Source organism: Pongo pygmaeus, chromosome 22, assembly GCF_028885625.2.
Source record: "Pongo pygmaeus isolate AG05252 chromosome 22, NHGRI_mPonPyg2-v2.0_pri, whole genome shotgun sequence".
Classification (NCBI taxonomy): Eukaryota; Metazoa; Chordata; class Mammalia; order Primates; family Hominidae; genus Pongo; species Pongo pygmaeus.
This window is the reverse complement of record NC_072395.2, coordinates 48,117,792-48,140,109: the sequence shown is the minus strand read 5'-3', so window position 1 is coordinate 48,140,109 and position 22,318 is coordinate 48,117,792.

Genomic DNA, 22,318 nt, shown 5'->3' with positions numbered 1-22,318 from the left:
AAACACTGCTGCCTCAGGGGAAGGCTACATTTGAGCTGGCACTTGCAAAACAAGTCATGTCTTGGCAGATGGATGAAGGGAGGCTTTATAGGCAGAGAGCAAAGGCAAGAAGGTGAGGAGGTGCTGGGTGTGTCTGGGGTGAACAGGTGGTTTTTCAAAGATGGTATAGCAGAGAATGGAAGCTGGGGTGGAGGAGGCAAGGCAGGAAAGGAGACAGGCTGATGGCAAGTAATTCTCATGTTGTCTTCAGAGTTTGGACTTTATTTCATATACAATGAGACGCTAGTGGAAGCATTTGGGCAGGAGCATGACCTAATGGAAGTGTCACTTTCCTTCCTTTTTTTTTTTCTGGTGGTAACATGGAGAACAGTTTGGAAGCTCTCCCAGTTCAGATTATAATATCTGCATCCAACAGAACACCACTAAAGCCAAATAGTTTATTTTTCAAATGAAACAAGAAGTCAAGGTTGGCATTCTAGGATGGGCACAACAGTCAGAGAAAATATCAAGAACTTGAGTCCACCTTGTTCACTTAGTGGATGCTTCAGTCCTCAGGTTTTCGAGAGGGCTGCTCCACCTCCCAACAGCGCATCAGAGTTTCAGGCAAGAAGGGGGAAGGGCAAAGGTCAAACTCGTGTGTTAATGGAATATCACACTTGTTATGAGAAAAACAATAGTTGTAACAGACATGCCTTCCCTCAGATGCCTGCTTAAAACCATTGGCTAGACTGGATGAGAATGCAAGGAATTGTGGGGAAGTGTTTAGTTTATTTATTTATTTATGTTTGAGATAGAGTCTCACTGTGTCTCCCAGGCTGGAGTGCAGTGGTGTGATCTCAGCTCACTGCAACCTCTGCGTCCCAGGTTCAAGCAATTCTCCCACCTCAGCCTCCTGAGTAGCTGGGATCACAGGCATGCACCACCATGCCCAGCTAATTTTTGTATTTTTAGTAGAGACGTGGTTTCACTACATTGGCAAGGCTCGTCTTGAACTCCTGACCTCAGGTGACTCACGCACCTCAGCCTGCCAAAGTGCTGGGATTACAGGAGTGAGCCACCACGCTCGGCTTGTTTATTTTTAATGAGACATTTGCTACTGCAAGAGTTCTATCAGCAAGAATGGAGGAATGGACACTGCATAGCTGACTACAGTGCTGTTGAAGAGGCAATTATAAAGGAAGAGACACCTGTTTAGAAGTGTCTTAGTCTTCTCAGGCTGCCTTAACAGTATACCACTGACAAAGTGACTTAAACAGCAGACATTTGTTTCTCACAATTTGGAGGCTGGAAATCCAAGATCAGGGTGGCAGCATGGTTGGGATCTGGTGGGGGCTCTCTTCCTGGTTTGCAGACGGCTGCCTTCTCATTGGTGCTCACTTGGCTTTTCCTCAGTGCATACATGCAGAGAGAGATCATCTCTGGCATCTCTTCCTTTTCTTGTAATGATGCTATTGGATTATTGCCCACCCTTATGACCTCCTTTAACCTTAATTACTTCCTTAAAAACGTCATCTCGGCTGGGCGCGGTGGCTCACGCCTATAATCCCAGCACTTTGGGAGGCCGAGGCGGGCAGATCACCAGGTCAGGAGATCGAGACCATCCTGGTTAACACGGTGAAACACCGTCTCTACTAAAAATAAAAAAAATTAAAAAAAAAAATTAGCTGGGCTCGGTGGTGGGCATCTGTAGTCCCAGCTACTTGGGAGGCTGAGGCAGGAGAATGGCGTGAACCCAGGAGGCGGAGCTTGCAGTGAGCCGATATAGCGCCACTGCAGTCCGGCCTGGGCAGAAGAGCGAGACTCTGTCTCAAAAAAAAACAAAAAAACAAAAAAACCTAATCTCCAAATAGTCACATTGAGAGTTAGAGAGCTCCAACATAGGAATTTTATGGGGACACAGCAGTCAGTCCATAACAACAAGTGATTAAAAATTGTCTGTTATAAAAGGAAAGATGATCTGAACCAGGCTACTGGCTGGAGTAAAGAAAAGGAAAATTGAGGGTGGGATACTTGAGCGGTAATTAGTTACCACCTGTTGAGTAGTTAGTATGGGCTAGATGTTCTGCTGTGCTTTAATTCTTACAATAACCTCATGTTATTGTTGTTATTAAACTGAAGAGAAAACAGAAGGTCAGGAAGGTCAAGAAACTTTCCTGAAGTCACACTCTTGGTCATGGCCAGAGCAAAGACAATATCCCTGTGAGAGCAGAGGAAGGGAGAGATTCTGCAAATAACCTCAGATTTTGAATCAAGGAATTTGATGGTACCTTTAGCAGAGGTATAGATCCCAAGATCTGCACAGAACAATGAGTTAAATTGTGGAGAAAATGACTTTTGGGGAAGGCTGGCAGAACGGAGGAAGTAACCCAATCAAGAGGTGGAAATATAGCTCTTACACTTGAGATCTAGAGCAAGTTAAATGTTGGAGGTACCAACACATGGAGAATAGTTGAGCTCTGGGAATGAGTGGGATTTCCAAGCCCAAGTAGAAATGAACACAGTGGAAGAAGAAGGCTGAAGAGGGAAGCTAGGGCACTGGATGCTTTCAAAAAGCAGGACAGTCTCTCCCTGGTCACAATAAGGACATCTGGACAATCTTCCTGGTCACAGAAAGGACATCTGGACACTCAATGCTGTGTCAGCCCCAATGTCCATGGTATCAGCAGTATCTGATACCACTCCATCAGGTGACCCATTCACCTTTCTTGGGTTTGTCACCTGTGGAATGGGATAAATAGCACACACCTGCCATCTCAGTGATGAGCCGTGAGCATTAACAAGGCAACGCTTGTAAAATACTTTGAAGACGAGAAGTGTTGTGCACACGCTGTTTTATTGTCATGTCTTACATTTGATCATATTCTTCCTAAAACATCTCTACAGAAATTGACGCACCTTTTGTGGGTTCAGTGGCTTATTTCTGTGGTAGATTTTATATCTCAATAAAAAACACAATATAATATTTTAAATAGTTTGAGATGCTTTTCTTAGACATCAAAGACATAATTTCTAAAACCTCTAAACTGGCTTCTGTTGATTTCTCTTACAACATGTTAATGTCAACAGCCTAAGTTAAGAATGTAAAGAAGGAAGGAACAATAGCAGCCCATTAAAAAATCTTCTATATAGGCCAGAGGAACCACCCCTAACTCAGGGACGCTATACGTTAACTCTCAGAGCTGCCTGGACCAACTGAAGGCAAGAGATGCCTGGCTTTTCACACTACTGCATGAGATATTCCCTGATTCAAGGCATTCAGTCCATGTTTTCTGCTGTCCTTGGCTCTTCAGTTTTTCTTAAACTATGAAGACTTTCTTCCTCATTCCAGAATCAGAGGCGTAGCTGAGACGCAGGTAACTACCCATCGTAAAAGGGCATAGATCCAAGATCTTTACACATATATGCCAAAATTATTCATTTTTCTGAATATAGTTTAACAATCTAAATATGTACGTGGCAACTTTTGTTTCCCAAATGCACATTAATTCTTGCCTTTCTTTCAAAAGGTGCCAGTAAAAAGAAGGGAAAGCTAAATGAATGAGCTCCTTTATGATGAAGAAGATGGGAGGGGTATGAAAACATTTGCAAACTGTTCCCAGATTCTCACATTCCCAGGGGCAAGAATCAATGAAACTTTGGATCAGACAGTCCCATGCAGGCTGCCCAATTCTGAACCCTAACCAGAGCCCAACCCATATCTCAAACCTTTCCCTCATGTTCTGCCTATTATTCTCTTCGCGACACTATCCATTCATATTCTTCATGTTCCCGACATTAGAAAATCTGTCAAAAGACAGAAGTACTAGGCTCAACAAGAAGGCATTAATAGAAATATCAATCATAAAGTCATGTCCTCTGAACACTGATCTGGCTTCAGGTGAAGATAGGATGTTATCTGAGAGGACTTACTCCTAGGCTGAATTATTTTAAGATAATACTGATTAGGCATTACCTTCTCTGTCACCAAAGACTGGTTCCATTTAAATTGGAAAATGTAGAATGCATAATGTCAGATGTCTGAATGACATAGAATCAAGAAGGAAAGACACTGTGGTAAGTGACTGAATGGGGATTCCAAAATATCTCGGTTGTCCGTGATGAAGGGCTGAAAACAGTGAAATGAAATCTACTAGGGATAACTAGGTAAGTCTGCATTGAGATTCAGAAAATCATCCAGCTATAAAATGGAAAGACCTATATAAATTGAACTTCCTTTATGAAAAGGGATCTTGTTGACTTCAAACTCAGTTCAGGTCAGCATGACTGGGTTGATAAAAAGCTAATGCATACACAGATTACAAGATTTGTAGTGTTCATAACAGGAGATGTAATCATAGAATTCATTCACTTAAGTTGTTATCAGTACTCATCACTGAGTAAAGTGAACAGGTGTCATACATAAGGAGTGATAGAGATTATAGGATCAGTAAGTTCTCAGACTAAAGGGTAGGGTCATACTTAGCTTCAACGAATGGTGCTGTTGCAGGAATTCAGGATTTGTATTTCAGATCTTCACTTTTTTTCCAAGAGATTTTGGAAATATAAATTTCAATATAAAAAATATCTGATTTTCCAAAAACCCTAATTTTGTTTAAAAGGCCATATCTAGCCATGGGCCTCCCATTTTTACCTCTGTGTTAGATATATTGTCTGGATCTTAGGAGAGAGATGTGGGTTATAGATAGATTTGGGGGCTTATGAGTCAAAAATTCCTGTGTTGGAGCTCTCTAACTCTCAATGTGACCTATAAAAAGGTCATCTTATATGTAGTGGTTGAATCAAGGGTAGTAAATAAAATCATCAGGGAATATATAGAGAGTAGGAAGGTGGAGCTTTAGTCCTGCTTTATTTGGGGCTAACTATATAGATTTTTAGAACTGATTTTATTTAAAGGCTTTTTAGCTATACTTCTTTGCATTATAATTTTAATTATTGCTCTAAGGACTACTATAAACATTCTTACATTTTCACAATCTACTTGGAGTTAATAGTGTGCCACTTCATGTATAATATACAGATGTTGTAATTAATTAAATCTGTTTACTGATTCCGTCATCCTTTCTGCTATAGTTGTCATATATATCATTATCTACATGCTTCATAAATCACAATACAAAGTTTTTTTAATTTAAGCAATCTTTTACTTTTACCCACATATTTACCATTTCTCGTGTAAATGAGTTGAATTTATTCTGAAGATTCCATTTGCATCTAGTACAAATTCCTATCAGTCTGAAAAATTTCCTGTAGTGTATATTGCAGTGTGGATATACTGGCAATAAATTATCTTAGTGTGTATTTATTTGCAAATGTCTTTATTTTACCTTGAAGATTATTTCAATCTTTCTTGAAGGTTATTTTCACTGGATATAAAAGGATAACTTGAAAGTTTTTGCTTTCTTTTATCCCATTAATGACATTGATCCACTGTAGTCTAGCTTTCATAGTTACTGATAAGAAGTTAGCAATTGTTTGTATTGTTTTTATTCTATACCTATTATATGATGTTACATTGTTTCTGGCTGCTTTAAGAATTTTTTGTTATCTGGTTTTCTTTCTCTTTTGAGACAGGGTCTCACTCTGTCACTCAGGCTGGAATGTGATACCACAATCGTGGTCACTGCAGCCTCAACCTCCCAGACTCAAGTGGTCCTCCTGCCACAGCCTCTTGAGTAGCTGGGACTACAGGCATGCGCCACCAGACTTGGCTAATTTTTTTAGAGACATGGCTTCGCCATGTTGCCCAGGCTGGCCTTGAACTCCTAGGCTCTAGCAACCTGCCTGCCTCAGCCTCCCACAGTGCTGGGATTACAGGTGTGGACCACCACACCCAGCCATCTGGTTTACTTTCAATAATCATAATGGCTCTTACTATGGTTTTCTTTGATTGAATTTTCCAGCCTTTATGTTTTTCACCAAATGGGGAGAATTTTAGGCATTGCTACTTCAAAAAATTTTTCCCTGTTTTCCTTTGAAATCTTTCCACAAGCCAATCTGTTTTTTCTTTCTATTTTTAAGATTTTATGACTGTATTGATCTACTTTCTACTTCACTGACTTTTTCTTGTGTCATCTCCTAGTTATTAAGCCCATCCAGTTAATTTCTTATTTCAGGCATTGTATTTTTCAGTTCTAGGTTCTCATTTGGTTATTATTTATGGTTTCTATTTTTTTTTTACTGAGACTTAGTATTTTTATTTATGAAATACATATTTCTCTTATTTTAGATCATGTTTAAAATATCTGCTTTAAAATCCTTGTCTGCTAATATCTGGGTTATTTCAGGATCAGATTTTATTAAGTCTTTTCTCTTGGTTTTGTGTTATATTTTCTTTATTCTTTGTATATCTATTAAACTTTCTTTGTATATCTAGTAATCCTGGACATGGCGAGTAATACATTTTGGAGACCCTGAATTCGGAAAATTCAATCAAATCACAAAGGGTGTTGATTATTTTGTTTTAAGCAGACAGTTAACTTGATTAGAATTGAAATCCAAAATCTTTCATTCTTGTGGTGGGCAGCAGCTGAAATCTGCGTTCTGTTCTTTTAGCCTAGGCGGCACTGCTTAGAGCCTACCCTGTACATGCACAGTTCAAGGTGCATCAGAGATTTGGGCAGAATTTATACATGAAATTTTGGATATCATTCTCTGGCTATCTTCTGTCTGGCTTGGTCTCCTAAAATTGTTTTTCTGGTTCTTCAAGCTTGTAAGACTGTTGCTTTTGATCCAAGTTTTCATTTCCTAGTGTAGCCCTAACTTGGACCTGCTCTCTGGCTAAAGCCTGTAAAAAGCAGAAAACTTACCATTGTTATGTTCTTCTCCTGAGCATTGGTTGCCTCTCTGTCTTTGTCTGCCTTTGGTCTCTCTCCAGAGTATTCAGTCATTGGTTTTGAATAATTTGTACAGAGTTCACAGTTGTTACCTGTGATACAGTTTGTCTGACAGGAGCTATTCTGATATTACCAGAAGCAGAAATTCCAGGCAAGTAGGGTGGGGAGATAGGAGCAACCCCTCAATTCAGGGCCAGTAGGAACGTCAGTTACAACTGGGTTAACCATTTACAGTGACCCACCTGGGCTAGGATTCCTCCTCGTTAAAGCTCAGATTACCAGATACAGGCCAGCCTGTGTGTAATAATCCTTTCAACTCAACGGATAGGCCACAAGCAACCAGCTTCCTAACTAAGGCCCCTGCCTCCCAAGTTGATCACCCAAAATGTGTTCTCTATACTGCCATGGAAGTGATCTACATAAAAACGGACCATACCATATCCCCTACCTAAGAATCTTTCCATGGCTCCTGACTTGTCTTTAGAAGAAAACCCAAACTTCTTAACAGGGCTTAAAAGATTGTATGGGACTTGAAACCCAAATATTCTGCCTCCTTTTTAGTCATTTTCTCACCCCTTTCTCACCCTCACTCCCAGTAAGCATATTGTGCTGTAAGGACAATCAGATCTTGCTGATTCATAAAAGTCATCTGCATTTTTACGCTTCCGCATAATTGGAAATAACCTCATCTTGCCTTACATTATTTTTCTTTTTAGCTCTTGTCTCTATTTGACATTATAATATAGAACTATATTTCATTTATTTTTCATTTATCTATTTACTTACTTTTTCATTCATTAATTTGATTTTACTGTGTGCCTTCCCTGTGGGAATATAGGCATCATGAATTAGGAACCTGGTTTTGTTCAAAATGATATCCCCAGTATTCAAAATACTACCTGGCACATAATAGACACTTCATTAAATACTTCCTGAATAAATATTGCACTTACTGGTTGAAATTCCCTCTCACTTTTTGCCCAAGGCAGCCTGCTAAAGGCATACTGAGAACCAGCTCAACTGTTTTCTTTGGGAATTCCTCTCAGCATCCTCTCACCTCCATAGAATGAATTATTGTCTTCATTCATTTTCCCATAGAATCTGTTTTCCTTATTTATCATTTATGTTTCACTGCCTGTTTCTGCGTTGATCACCGCACCATGGTATTAAAGCAAGACTGCTCATGAATCAACTTGTAATTTCGACCATGGTATGTATTCCCCACACAATTCTTACTTCCCTTCAGAGAGGATTCCCTTTCTGACTTGTCTCTCCATTTGGAGAAAAACCCTTTTGTTCCATCAAGCCTGTAGATAAGGTCTAAGGCAGACTTGATTATACCAAAATCTGGATACAACACACTCACAACTAAGTGTGATTTTGGTGACTTGGGAAAACCGATGATAGTTTATTAATTATTCAAGCAGCCTTAGATATGAATTGGAAAATTATGCTGAAAACTACTAGTTGGTTTTAGTGCCCCAAATCAAGGTATTTCCTTTGGATCCATTGTTTTCTAATATTGCAAGCTTTTCAGGATTAAAACCTTGAGATTATTTTTTGTATTGTATTTGTGGTCCAATCTCATTTGATGACTTTAAGAGTAACTAAGTCTACTCACATATTCCATAGGAAGCATTATCCGAGCACCGGAGACCATGCTCTCTTCAACTTCAAACTGCAGTCAAGTAGAGTACATAATGCAGAGAGCTAAATTAACTCAAAGCACCAATGATCATGGAATAACATTCCTATGTTTACTGTTCAGGAAAAATCTTTACAAATGCTGAAATGCTGTTAGAAAATCTATAGTTATATTATTATCATCATAAAACTAAGAATTAACCTATCTTTATTCTCCTCTGAAATCTCCTTTCAAGAAATAAAAACAGCAGGTAGAAGATAACTTCAAAATGGAAGAAGCCTTATGCTATTTCCTCTGTTTGTCTTTCTGTGGGTTAAACTCCAGAAACCCGGCTTGGTGCTTGTTCACTGTCCACACAATAGTAGTGATCCCAGGAGAATAAGTACATGATCACCTCCTCAGTGTCTCTGGCAATATAAGAGTTTAAAAATATGTGTACATGTGCCTGTGCATACAACAGTGCACATATAAATCATGGATTTTTGCTGAAATGAAATACTGAGGCCATGTGAGCATTTTTCAGTCTTCAACTTAGACACTTGGGCTGCATGCCCAGCTATGACACATCGTCCATGTTTATAAAGTCAATTTCATTTCAGTTGTTAGTATCAGTTACCGTCATTCTGGATTTAAAGCCATCAGCCCAGAGCCTTTCTCTGAGCTCTCACAGATTCTAGTAGCTGTAGCAGGCATGTGACACTTCTATGCACACTGTCTCATCTTGTTCCTGGGCCATCTGTTTGAACAAGGCCTTTTCTCTTCATTTTATTATAAATTCTTGAATCCAGGAAGCATGTCTGATATTTCTCAGAATCCTTTTTAATGTCTACCCCAGAAGTCCGTTCTAACAAGTACTCCAAAAATGTTGATTGATTCTAAATGTATTCTCAATATTATGAACAATATTTTTAGAATAAAAGAAATATTCACTTTTGTGTTTGGAAAATTCAGTGGATATGTTAAAAACAAAATGTGGAAATGGGGTGAGCTCTTAAGGACTACAAATTTCCACAGCAGCATATAATTTCAATAGAAGATCCCAATCCAACTTCATGAGGAATATATTGAGACAAAATAGAGAAACTATGACAAACTGGGTTTAGTATTTCCACCTCATCAACAATTATTTCCACCACAATCAATGAGAAAAAAACAAAGTTGTCAATCTTGATTGAGAGTGGGCATGTGTGTTTTCTCTCCTCCCTTCTGCCTCCCCCTTTTTCTCTTCTGAAACTGAGTCAGACGAGGCCATATTTCCAGTTAGAAGTCGACATCAGAGCCAAGCAGCTGTTCAGAAATGTCCAAATAGACAGCAAGTGGCATTGATGGAGTTAACGGCAGTGACTCACTTGGGGCATTCACAGCAGGTCAGCTGAAACTGTCTCTTGCTGTACAGAGAATTTAGTCCTGCTGGGCATGCGCCCAAGACTATGAGCTGAGGTTGATAACAGCAGAGTGCCTCTTAGTTGCCACTGGTTGCTTTGCTGTTCTCAGTTTTCACAGTTTTTTTAAGGTGGATTTTTGTCTAACGCAATCATGAACGGTGATGGGAAGAACAGGATGAGCAGCTGTTGACTGAAATAACAGAGGGAAGGATGGGTATCTGGAAATGCTCAACACAAGTTGTCCTGCAAGCTTTGATGATGACGTTCGCATAGAAAATTATTGGTCAGAACCAGGAAGTGGGGCAGGCTTCATGCCAGTAAGGCTAGCTTGGCAAAGGTAAGATTTTTAGGATTTCAGAAAGATTTCATTCATCTAGGAATACTTTTCTACAAAATGTTATGGTGTTATAAAGTTACTCAATGGAGCAACAATAAAAACAAATCAAAACCATCCAAAGGAAAAAATACATGAGAAGCAGAGCATACTTATATTTTCTGAGCTTATACAAGTTTCTCAGTAACACAGAAGGGAATGTATAAAAATACGATGAAAGGCTGTTGTGAGTTTTTAAATTATAAAATATGATTATTTTAGGAGAAAGAAACATAATTACCTGAACTAACTCAACACTGACATAAGACCTATTTTCCTTTTTTTTCTTCAAATTATTTTTTAAACTTTTTAAAGGCAAGTATGCTAGATTTGTTCCTTTCAGATAGACATTTCAACAAACAAGAAATAATATTTCCTGATATGAATAGTCATTAGGGTTCAAGCTTTATTCCCCTAAAATTCTAGCATGAGATCATGGTTTCCGTATGTAGGAGAGATCTTGTTTCCATTGCATTTATTTGGTAGAAAAATCTGATTTGACGATTTGTGTTTGCTATCATCAAGTTAATTTTGTGATTAGATCCAAAACCTAATTCTGATAGTCAGACCAGGCTGAAAACCACAATAAAAAAGGAATTAGTTTCCTTTCCCAAGAATAAAATCCTTGCATTAAATAGAGTTTGGTAAATTAAATGGCTATTTTTGACCAGGAGAGTTTTCTAGGTACTTTAATGCATTAAACAATTTTTTAGATCTGAACCTTTGAAAATATATATTCTAGGTTCAAAAGAGAATGATTGTGCCATCTGCATTCATATAGAACGATAGAGGACTGTAGTTGTGGCGGTTTCTCAAGGGCAGAGATTGTGATGGTGTTGCCTGACACTGTCTGCCTCATGGTAGATGCTTAATGAATGTTGGTTGAATGAATTAATTTTGACCACAGGAAGGCGAGGGCTGACAAGGAGTGTCATCTCTTCTTGGCAGAAGAACAGATTAGTTATTAGGATCAAGCAGAAGAGAGGGTGGGATTTAGGGCAATTTAAATCAAGAGTACAGAAGCCATTAGAAGCCACTGCTGGGGGGAGGAGGGTTTGGGAAAGTGGGAGAGAGTTGTAGGAAAACGTTTGCATTGGCCTGGACTGAGTTCGTTTCTTCTCATGGTGTCAGAAGCCAACTGAAATTCTACAACTGGGGAAAATGAAGAGGACATCGGGGTATCAATGGGGTATAAAGAGAAAGGAATGAGAATAGCCCCAGTAACAGAGACAAATGGGTTTTGAGAATCTGTGTCTTTGTTTCTGTTGCTCCTGCCCTGTTATTCCCCATCTTGGTGTCTGTCTTCCTCATCTCTCCTCTGTTTTCATCTAAAATCTAAAGCTGCTAAGTAAAAACGACGGGTGAAATGTTAGAAACACTTCCCAAACCCTTCAGCATTCTCACGGGGTGCTTGTTTTCTCTCCCTTGATCCTGCTGATCAGTTAGGGCCATTCCTGGCTACTACCCTCACATCTCATGACTACAGTAGTTAAATGGCGCTGCCGTTTCCAAGTGAGAAAGAATTTCTGTGTGTGTGTGTGTCTACCTCTCTAGAGAGAGAAAGAAATGGAACTGATTTTTCTTAAAAGGTGAAATAAACTCCTGAAGTTTTTACTTTATAACAATTCTATGTACAGTTTCATTTCTTTTCTTCAAGTATCTTTTTAAATTGTTACCACTTGACTTGGGGTTAGGCATTAATATCAAATGACATCTGTTTTCATTCTGTTAAGAAAAAAAAATCACACAATAATACTTATCATGATGGAGTAGCCACTGACAAGACGTTTCCAGTATTGTCAAGCTGTTGAGAAATCCAACTTTTGTACTAATGGATAGAGAGGGATCTCTCTCTCCCTACACACACACAAGCACACACATGTGCACACACACACGCACACACACACACACCGTAAAAAATGACTCCACTGTAGGGGTGGTGATTCATAGGATATCAGTATGGCTATGTTGTTTTTTTTAAAAAAGCTAAAATTGGAGTCCTATAGCTCCTTTTGTCTTATTACCTTATTTTCACATAAAATGAGACAGGATTCCTTGCATGAAAATCAGCTTGGTATTTGTCACGTCTGTAGCAAGCGTCTGAACTCATTTTTATGAGCAGCCTGCTTCCCCATTGTACTTCCTGTGTTTAGTAATGCAAACAGGCAGAACATTGTGTCATTGTGAGGGTGACACTCCTTACGAAAGGCAGGGAGTACCGAAAGCTGGAACCAGAGTTAATGGGACTTACTAATAAAAGAAAAAAAATGTTTTGCTCCCACTCCCTGATCAGGAGGCCCTGCTAATTTCAAGGTATGAGGTAATTCAGACTCCGTGGCCGGCAGCTCCCTCCGGGCATTTGCCATTTCAAGATTGTCCTGTGTTTGATGTCACATCTTGTGTAAAGTCCACAATCGGAATATTAAGCTATCGATGAAGTGATTTGTGAGATGGTTGAAATTTGCTGAAAGTGTTCTCCTTTCTCGTGCAAGAAGCCAGTGGATTCATAACACTTATAAAATGAAAAGAGATCATCGAATCCAACTTCGAGTCATTATTCCCAAACTTGTTCTTAGTCCCAAAGTGTGGCCTTACAGTTGCATTGTGTATTTTCAAGACCTTAAAATGAGTTTGGAGGGAACAAGTCAAATCAAAGAGATTAAGCCAAGGCTTAAGGCGACATAGGGTGTTGTTTGTGAGTGGATGCAGTATTTTCTCCATTTCTGATATGCACGAAGTCTTTCCAGCTAATGTGGTTAGCTTCAGAATCTAGAGTCCTCACTCACACCAAATACAAGCTTCATCTTTCAACATCATGCCATTGTACCATGGCAGCATTTAAAATGAGGTTCTGGCTGCCATTGTGAAATGCTCCTACAGGTTTGTCTTATAAGAAAGAGTCAATTTTTGTATGAAGATTATCTGACCTATTGATTTTTTTTTTTTTACCAGGTAGATTTGGAATTAAAATCTGCCAAATGGCTTTCCTTAAAGCTAGTAAAAATTACCTAAGGTCATACAGCTCAGATATGGAGCTCGCCAGGGTTTGGACACCCACACTGAAAATGCAGTGGTGCAAGACAAACCAATAGGGACAGCTGGGCAGAGGTTCTTGACCCCAAGGGTTACTTGATCAATGAGAGTCATAAAAGTAAGTCCCAATGGGGATTAAGGCTTCAATAACCTAGTTAGACTGTCTATGTCTACACCGCTTAAATCAGAGAGGGTAAACTAGCAATTGGTTCCCTGACTTGAATCTCAGCAATGTCATTTACCAGCTGTGTGATTTGGGCAATGATGCTATATATAACAGTAAATAAAATGCATCATTTTCTAACTGGATGCCCTAGGACTGTGGTTCTTAAACTGAATGACTAAAGGTATCAAAATCACCAGAGGGACTTATTAAAATAAGGATTTGGGGCCTCTAACCACAGAGTTTCTGATTCACTAGGTTTGAAGTGGGCCCAGTAATTTGCATTTTCAGTAATGCTGATGCTGCCGGAGGGATCACACTTTGAGAACCACCAACCTAGGACAAGTGACTCGATCTTTTTATTTTTGAGGGTTTTTTTTCTCTGTAACATGAAAATTATAATAACAGTATCTACCTCACAGACTACTTTTGAGATTAAATACAATAATACAGGAAAAGGTCTTAGGATCCTATGTGGCATATTGTGTTTAGTAAGCAGTAGTCATTGTCATTGATAATAGCAATGACTGAAAATTCTGCCTCTCAGACTATTTTATGTATATAGACATAAACTAGCTGTGCATTGGCAAAGCCAGGTGCAAAAATACTATTAAATAAAACTATTCACCAATAATGAATATGTAGGCTTAAGAAAAAAATTATGCCTTTTAGGATCTTTAATAAAAGCACTTTGCTATTATAAAAATATTTGGGAGTCAGAGTCCCTTTGAGAGCTATGGAAATACAATACGCTTAAGAATGCACTGAATCTTCTTCCTGCAAAAGCCACACTCAGACGTGCATGCTCAGGAATGTGCGTGTGCTCAGTGGCTGCTCTGGACACCCAGGAGAGGGACCACTGATGTAGGTAGGAGCTGCCTACATCAGAGGGGAGGTGGGCCATGCTAGCAGCATGCAGCTAAGCCTTCTCTGCACTATCCTTTATTATTTAAATTAAGCAAAATGATTTCTATTCTGTCTGATGATTTACCTCCAAGTGGGACAAAATGGAAAAGAGACCTGCTCTGGGGCCAATCACCCTGTGTTCCAGGCCCAGGTCAGGACCATTTAGGCAGCCACTAGGACCTATAGCAAGTTGCTGACCCTCTCCAAGGCTTAGATTCTTCAGGTAAATGCAAGGATCACAGTAGATAATGTCCAATCCACTTCTACAATGGATGGTGACAATTATCTTAGGAGAGGAACACATCTCATGGTCTTAACAGCAGGGCTTTCTTTTTCTCCCATTTCCTGTAATGAGCTTCTCTCACGTCATCATTCCAACTGTATGCACTTTTCGTATTTAAATTCCAGTGAATTCCGGTTCTGTACACTCAATGTGCTCTCTTTTCCATAGATCCCCTAACGTGTTCATTTCGACACTTTGCCATTCCTACCTGAGCCAGTTGGGGACATCTCATGTTCATTCTCACCTGGATCACCAGCCCATTCTGGTTCACCTCCAGGCCTTTGCACATCCTCTTCCTCCAACCTGTGTTTCTTTCCTTCCTGTGTTGCCTCCTCTCTAGTGCCCCTCTCCCTCCCTCAGCACCCTTCTCTGACCTTTCCAGCTTGGCTTCATCTTATCCTCCCGGTTACAGCTAAGATTCGCTTCCTCTGGAAAGCCAGGATTAGGCTGATGTTCCTGACCCTATGCAGCTCCACAGCACTCACCCTCTGTATTACAATTCTATTGATGCATTGACTTTGGAATCTGCATTTGCATCTTAGTTCTGTTACTTACTGACTATATGGTCTTGAGCAATTTTTTTCTCTGACCCTAAGTTCTTAAGCCGTAGAATGAGGATGGTAAACAGCTGCCTTGCTAGGCTGCTGGAGGATTAAACAAGAAAATGTACAATGCCCTGTTCAGTGGTTGTAAATGGTGGCTTCTATCATGACAAATTCATCATCATTACTACACAGTCTTTATTAAATGTAAGATATCTAAAATAAACTCTTGGGAAGTCATGGATCACAGGCAAATCATGGTTTAAGCCATGGGCAAATGTTAACCAAAACAAGAGCTCCATATGCTTTATGTCAGTAGTTCTCAGCCCTCTCATGCTTCAGAATCACGTGGAGAGTTCAATCCTGCCCTCTCCTCCAACCCCTGTGTGTCAGACTCAACTGGCCAGCGGAAGGTGGAGGCTTTGATGTTCTACAGTTGCTCCCAGAGAAGTTTAAGAAGCAGCAAGGTTGAGAACCACTGCCTAAGATAAGGCCCAAGCAGGTAGAACAAAGGCCATTCTTTGGTGAAAGCCTAATTTGCATCTTAGAAAGTGAACCTTTTCCCCTTAATTCAGAAGTGGGCAGTCTTGGTCTGATCAGGCTGCTGTAAAAGAATTCTGGGTAGCTTAGAAACAACACAAGATTATTTCTCACAGTTCTAGAGGCTGGGAAGTTCATGATCAAGGCACTAGCAGATCTGATGTTGGGTGGGGCCTGGTTCCTCATCTTTTCAATGTAACCCCACAATGAAAGGGGTAGAAAGGGGGCAGGGGAGCTTTCTTGGGCAGCTTTTATAAGGGCACTAATTCTATTCATGAGGTCTCTTCCTCATGACCTAATGCCCTCCCAAATGCCCCATCTCTTAATACCATCACATTGAAGGTTAGAATTTCAATAGATGCATTTGGAGGCAGGCAGAACAAACATTGTATTAGTCCATTCTCACGCTGCTGATAAAGACATACCCAAGACTGGGTAATTTATACGGAAAAAGAAGTTTAATGAACTTACAGTTCCACATAACTGGGGAGGCCTCACAATCGTGGTGGAAGGCGAAAGGCTCATCTTACCTGGTGGCAGACAAGAGAGAACTGGTGCAGGGAAACTCCCCTTTATAAAACCATCAGATCTTGTGATACTTATTCACTATCTCGAGAACAGCACAGGAAAGATCCACCCCCATGATTCAATTACCTCCCACCAGGTCCCTCCCACTACACATGAGAATTATGGGAGCTACAATTAAAGATGAGATTTGGGTGGGGACACAGACAAACCCTATCAGTCATGAACCATGAAGCACTTTGAGAGAAGGTGGGAGGTGGGAAATGGGAAGGGACTACAATCTTTAAATACACTCTCATACATGTACATAACTGTGGCCTCTACCTTATACATTATGGAGAAGGTGAACTTCGTCTGAAAGTTTTTAATGGCAAGAATTTCCAAGTGGCCCTGTTGGCCATGGAAGTGTGCCAATATGAGGCCAATTATGCCTCTGGAGAGAAATCAGCTATGAATTCTATGCTCACATAGCCAAGTGATTTGACTGACTAGGAAAAGTCAGTTTGCAGTTTCCATTAAATGTTGAAAATTTTTTACCAGGTACAATGACTTTCTGTTTTGGCATGACTGATGCAGAACTGTTGTTTCTGGACATAGTCACACAACAGGTTTGGCTACTCCTTAAGCGTGGCTCTGGTTCTTAATACTAAAGCTGAGGCTTCAATTTACTGGAGATGTGTCTTCTTGCTGGTTATGGTATCTATTAGCTGCATCAGATTAGTTAAATATATTTTATTTGCCTAGGGCCCAGGACTTGATATTGGAACTTAATCTGTCAAAAGACAGCTCTGATGCATTGTGAATTTAGCAGTAGTATTAAAATACAGAGTTTAGGGTGACATCAGAAGACTGGGATGGTTATCAGATTTATATAAAATAATTCACTGAGTGCCCAGAGCTAACAGGAGGTGATTAATATTTATAAGAAGTCAACCATCATACTCTAATTTGTTACAGCAGCCAAGAGGTAACTAACACACATAGTAATTATTACCTTCTTAGTGCTATAAAACTTGCTCCTTCTTCATGTTTATTGTACATTACTGGTCTCTCCTCCCTAAAATGAAAGCTCTGTGAGGCAGATATTTCTGTTCATTTAGTCCCTGATGAATCTCAAGTGCCTGGAACAGTATCTGCATATAATGGGTACTAAAATCTTCATTGGGTGAGGGATAAATGAGGTGCCTCCACCTGCCTGCAATCCCCACAAGCCTGTTTTCTCCTAAGTTGCCTATTTTGTTAATGTTATCTCCATCTTTTCATGCTCCTCAAATCTCCCCTCTCTCTTACGTTTTACATCCAGCCAGTGGCCACACCCTGTCCATACTACCTCTTAACTGTCTCTCGATTCTTCTCTCTTCTAATCAAAGTCCCTGGTCTCAGCCTTGGTTCAGTCACTTGTTTCTCTCTTGGACTGCATCAGATCCTTCATAGTTCACTGTGATCTGCACCTTCAGGTCTTGTTGCCAGGAACCACATTCTGACTTCTATTCACCCCCAAGCCTCATGAGTCTCCATATCATGTGGCTGTGTTTCTGTGAGACAGAGGCAGTGGAGAATCCCTGTGGCCCCACTCTACCTGTGAGCTGTGTGCGTACAGGATGCTGCCCTTACAGGCTCTGGCATCAAGGGGCTCCTGGTGCTGGTTCTAGCTCCACTGTTTACTCAGCTAGCAAGTGAGTACCGTCAGCTCTCTGAGGGCTATTTTTTAAAAGAGAGCATCCACAGATTTGGATTTCTGAGAGGGATCCTGGAAGCAGTTACCCCACGGATACCAAGGGATGGCTATACAATGATGTTATCTAGATTAGAGGTTTGCTGTGAGGTTAAAATGAATGAATATATGTTGTGGTCAATTGATAACTAAAATGTTCCCGATTCTCTGCCCTTCCTGTGTCCCAGACCCTTTACATTGTGACTTCTTGTCTTTTTCCATCAAAAGGTAGAGCCTACTTTTCCTTGAATCTTTCTCCTTTGATTCCTATTGAATTCCCTGTGTCTTGCATTGCCCAGTAGAATGCAGTAGAAATAATGCCTGGCCAGTTCGCAATACAAGTCATGTCCAGCCAGTTTGCAGTAGAAGTCATGCCTGGCCAGTTGGCCGCTTCTGAGGGAAGCCTGCCAGTCTGTGTGAGAAGCCTGGGCTAGCATGCTGGAGGATGAGTGCATGTGAGTGTGACTGAGGCAGCACAACCCATAGCCAGCCAACCCCCAGACATGTGAGGGAGTCCAGGCTCAATCAGCAGAGCTGCCCACCTGAATTGAAATGGACCACAGGTACACAATTGAGCCTAGCCTCTTCCAGGAAATCCATCCGATATCCTCCACTCTAATAAGTATCAATCAGTTCTTACTGTTTCAAGCCATTAAGTTTTGGATTGTTTTGCAACCAGAGGTAACATACGTAGGGAGATTGTAAATGTTAGCTATTATTATTAATATAAGCTAAGATAAAATGTTACCGAATCAGCAAGGGCTTTCCATCCCGTTCAAAGGAGACTATCACTTTGATGTTTGCATGGTGCCCTGTGCCTGATGCCCTCTCTCTCATCTCTATTGTTTTACTGATCACCTTGCCATTGATATTGTTTGTTTGTGAGGCTGTATGTTGTAATAGTGCCACAGGATCTGGAGCCAGGCTGCGTGGGATTATATTCCGACTCCACCATTTATTAGCAAATGACCTTGGCAAGTTTTCATCTATCTGTGTTTCAGTTTTCTCATCTGTAAGACAGGGATAGTGATAATATTACCTACTTCCTGGAATCATTGCAAGAATTGATTAAATTAATGCCTAAGAAATGCCAGGTATATTCATTTAGCCCACCGAATAAGGAAGATGAAGGAGAAGAAAGACGAAGAAGAATTTGTCTTGTCCCCTACAGAGAGTTGACTTCACAGGAGAGGACTTCCTGTTCTTTTCATCCCTGTATTCTTAGGTTTGACATAGTATCTATCACCTGGTAAGTTCTGAAAAAGACAGCAAATATTTTATGTTTTTGAATGAATGATTATATACATTCCAGTCAGGTCCAATTTGTCAATAAAGATGTGAGCTTTTTATTATTATCATTATTATTATTATTATTATTATTATTATTATTACAGTTAGAGAAAACTTACTAAAGAATGGTTACTATCTTGCTAGACATTCTATATATTTGCTATAGGTAATAGATTTTTATTGCTGTTGTAAAAAATTATCACAATATTATTAGCTTAAAACAACTCAAATTTATTATTTTTCGTTCTGGAATTAGAAGTCCAACACAAGTCTCACTGGACTGAAACCAAGGTGTCAGCAGAACTGCTCCTTCCTGGAGGCTGTAGGGGCACATCTGCTGACTTACCTATTCCAGGTTCTAGAAGCTGCCCTCATTCCTTGACTCATGATCCCCCTTCTCCATCTTCAGCCAGCAACATCTCGCCTCTCTGACTTTTCTTTCAGGCACATCTTCTTCTCATCACAGTGGGAAAGGTTCTCCTTTTTTAAGGGAGAACTCTGTAATAAATGGAAACACTCAGATATGTTACCTACTGTATCCCTAAGATACAATTGGGCCCACCTGGATAATCTAGGATCCTCTCCTCATCTTACAGTTCTTCACTTTATCACCTATGCAAAGTCCCTTTTGCCATGCAAGGCAATATATTCATATATTTACACGTTCCGAGGATTAGGATGTGGAAATCTTTGAGGGGCAATGCATTATTCTGCTTACCACAGGAGATAATAATATTGGTCAGTCTCCAAGGGCAACTCTAGAATCACCAGTGAAGCAAGTGGATAAAGTTCTGAAGACTGTTTGTTCAACTACCTTGGGGCATTGTTTACATCTTTACAGCATAAATGCAGCCCCTGGAGTTGTGCAGTCAGCAGAGTTGCCAGAAATAGAAAGAGTAACTCAGAGAGGACTTCTCCAATCTTCCAAACTTCAATTTGTAGTTCTCAAAATCAGCTTTTTTCTTTTTCTTGTCTTTTTTTGTAACTCCAATTAGAATCAAAAGCTCCATTTAGCAAGTCATTCTAAGTCCTGCCTTGCTGGCAGGGAAGATGTTTAATCAGGTGCAGTCACGAGTACCGGATCTCCATGCTCCAAGAATATTCTTTAGGATTTTCATATTTAATTGATTTTCCATTTAAAAGCATTTCAGACACTTAAAACTCTGTAATAAATGGGAACACTCAGATATGTTACCTACTGAATTTTGCTACACTTGTTATGATTTTATTCTGTGACATTCATTGGTTTGGAGCTGACCTCAGACTCAGACTGAAGTATTTCCCCTCATCTTGGTTTAATGATAAAGGGTCTTGACATTTCAAGGCTGATTTTTTTAAAATGATGAAAAAAATTATCTAAATATGGCTATCTCTGCAGTGGCTCAAGAATTGTTTTTTATATTGTGCAACTAAACAACGTCACCATAAAATGAAATAAATAATAATATTAGCAAGCACACATGAGCTACTTATTACATGCCAGGTACTGTCAAAATGTTGCAAATATTTTTCTCAAGTACTAATATCATTTTGTGTAAACTTCACAGTCATCCTATAAGGAAGGCACCATTTTCCAGATCAGGCAACTGAGGTATGAGGAGGTTAAGTGGTTCCCTGAGGTCAAATTGCTGATAAATGGCAAAGACCACGAAGTTCCACTCTGTGCCTTGAACCACAACGCTGCCAAGGTTTAGTTACAATTCTGATCCCAGGGTATCATATCAGCCGGCACCGCTCTCACAAAGTGACCTTGTGATAAGTAAATATTATTGTTTAGGACTGGAGGAAGGTCAGAAAGTATTCCTGTTTACTCTGCCTCATTCAGTGAGAGGCAAGAACAGAAGTCAGACCTATGGAGATGAAAATGTAGCTTCATTCTTTACAGATGGATAAAAGCGAGATGGGAAGAGGAGGTGGAGGCTTAGATAACAACAATGGTTTCTTAATAACCCCAGAATTAGAATTACCTACTCATCAGAGAAGGCACGGGCCGCCAGGGACAGGTCTTCCCTGTTGGACCCAGCTGATGAGAAATTAGAGCCTGAAGAATAAAGAAAGGATGAGGCCAGCCGTGCCCATTCTCCAACGCTCCCAACTGATCTGGAAGCAGTGAGAAGAGACACTCAGAGCAGAGCCCAAGGGACATCTGGACATCTGTCCACGTTGAAACATGTGGAGGGGGAAGAAAAGTCCTCCAAGCAACTATAAACTGGAACTTATTAAATACAGTGTGGTCATAAAACACCACGTAGGTCTAGTAGATATCAGAGTTCTAGTATATAATATACTTCTCAGCATATGATCTATGGATAGCATATTCTTACCATCTGCTTAGATCTGGTGTATATCAAAGTTCTAGTAACATTTTTGTTTGAAAGAAAGAAACATGGTTTCATTGCCAAACATGTTTCTTAGCCATTCCTCTGAAAAGATGCAAATAAGTTATCCTTTTTCAACATCCCTTTTCAAAATGTTCAACTTGTTGCCATTTCCAAAGGACCACTTAGAAATTTTGAGACAGGCTTGTTCTGTTCATGAAATGTAACTACACTGGTTGATTTAAGGCACACTCTCTAAAGTTTTTCTACCTGTATGCTTCCAGCCCATAGTGTTTTATCTCTGTTCCAGGGCCAAGCAGTAATTGATAAATATTTATGTTCTCAATAAATATTGGAATTACAAATGACTGATGAGGAGGCTTGCCTTGTGCCAGAAAATTACATAAGACAAAGACTGTGTTTTCCCACTCTTTGAGACTGAGCGACCAGCAGTGGTTGTGAAACACAGCGGCCTATTAGAGTCACTCAGGCTGCTTTTTAATTAGTGAGGAAGTCTGGGGCCCCGCCCAGACTCACCTCATCCAAATCCCTGGAGGTAGGACCTATGCATCCTTTATTTTACATGCTCCTAAAAAAACCACAGGAAATGAAGTAAATAAGGACAGAAGATATTAAGGAAAAATTGTTTTATAAAAAAGATTTCTATATTTAAAAGAAAAATCATCAAAATTAAAACACTCTAAAGCAGTTATCAAAAAGCCTCTGTGCTCTTGAGGCAACAAAAGGAAACAAAAGTTAGGCCCCAGG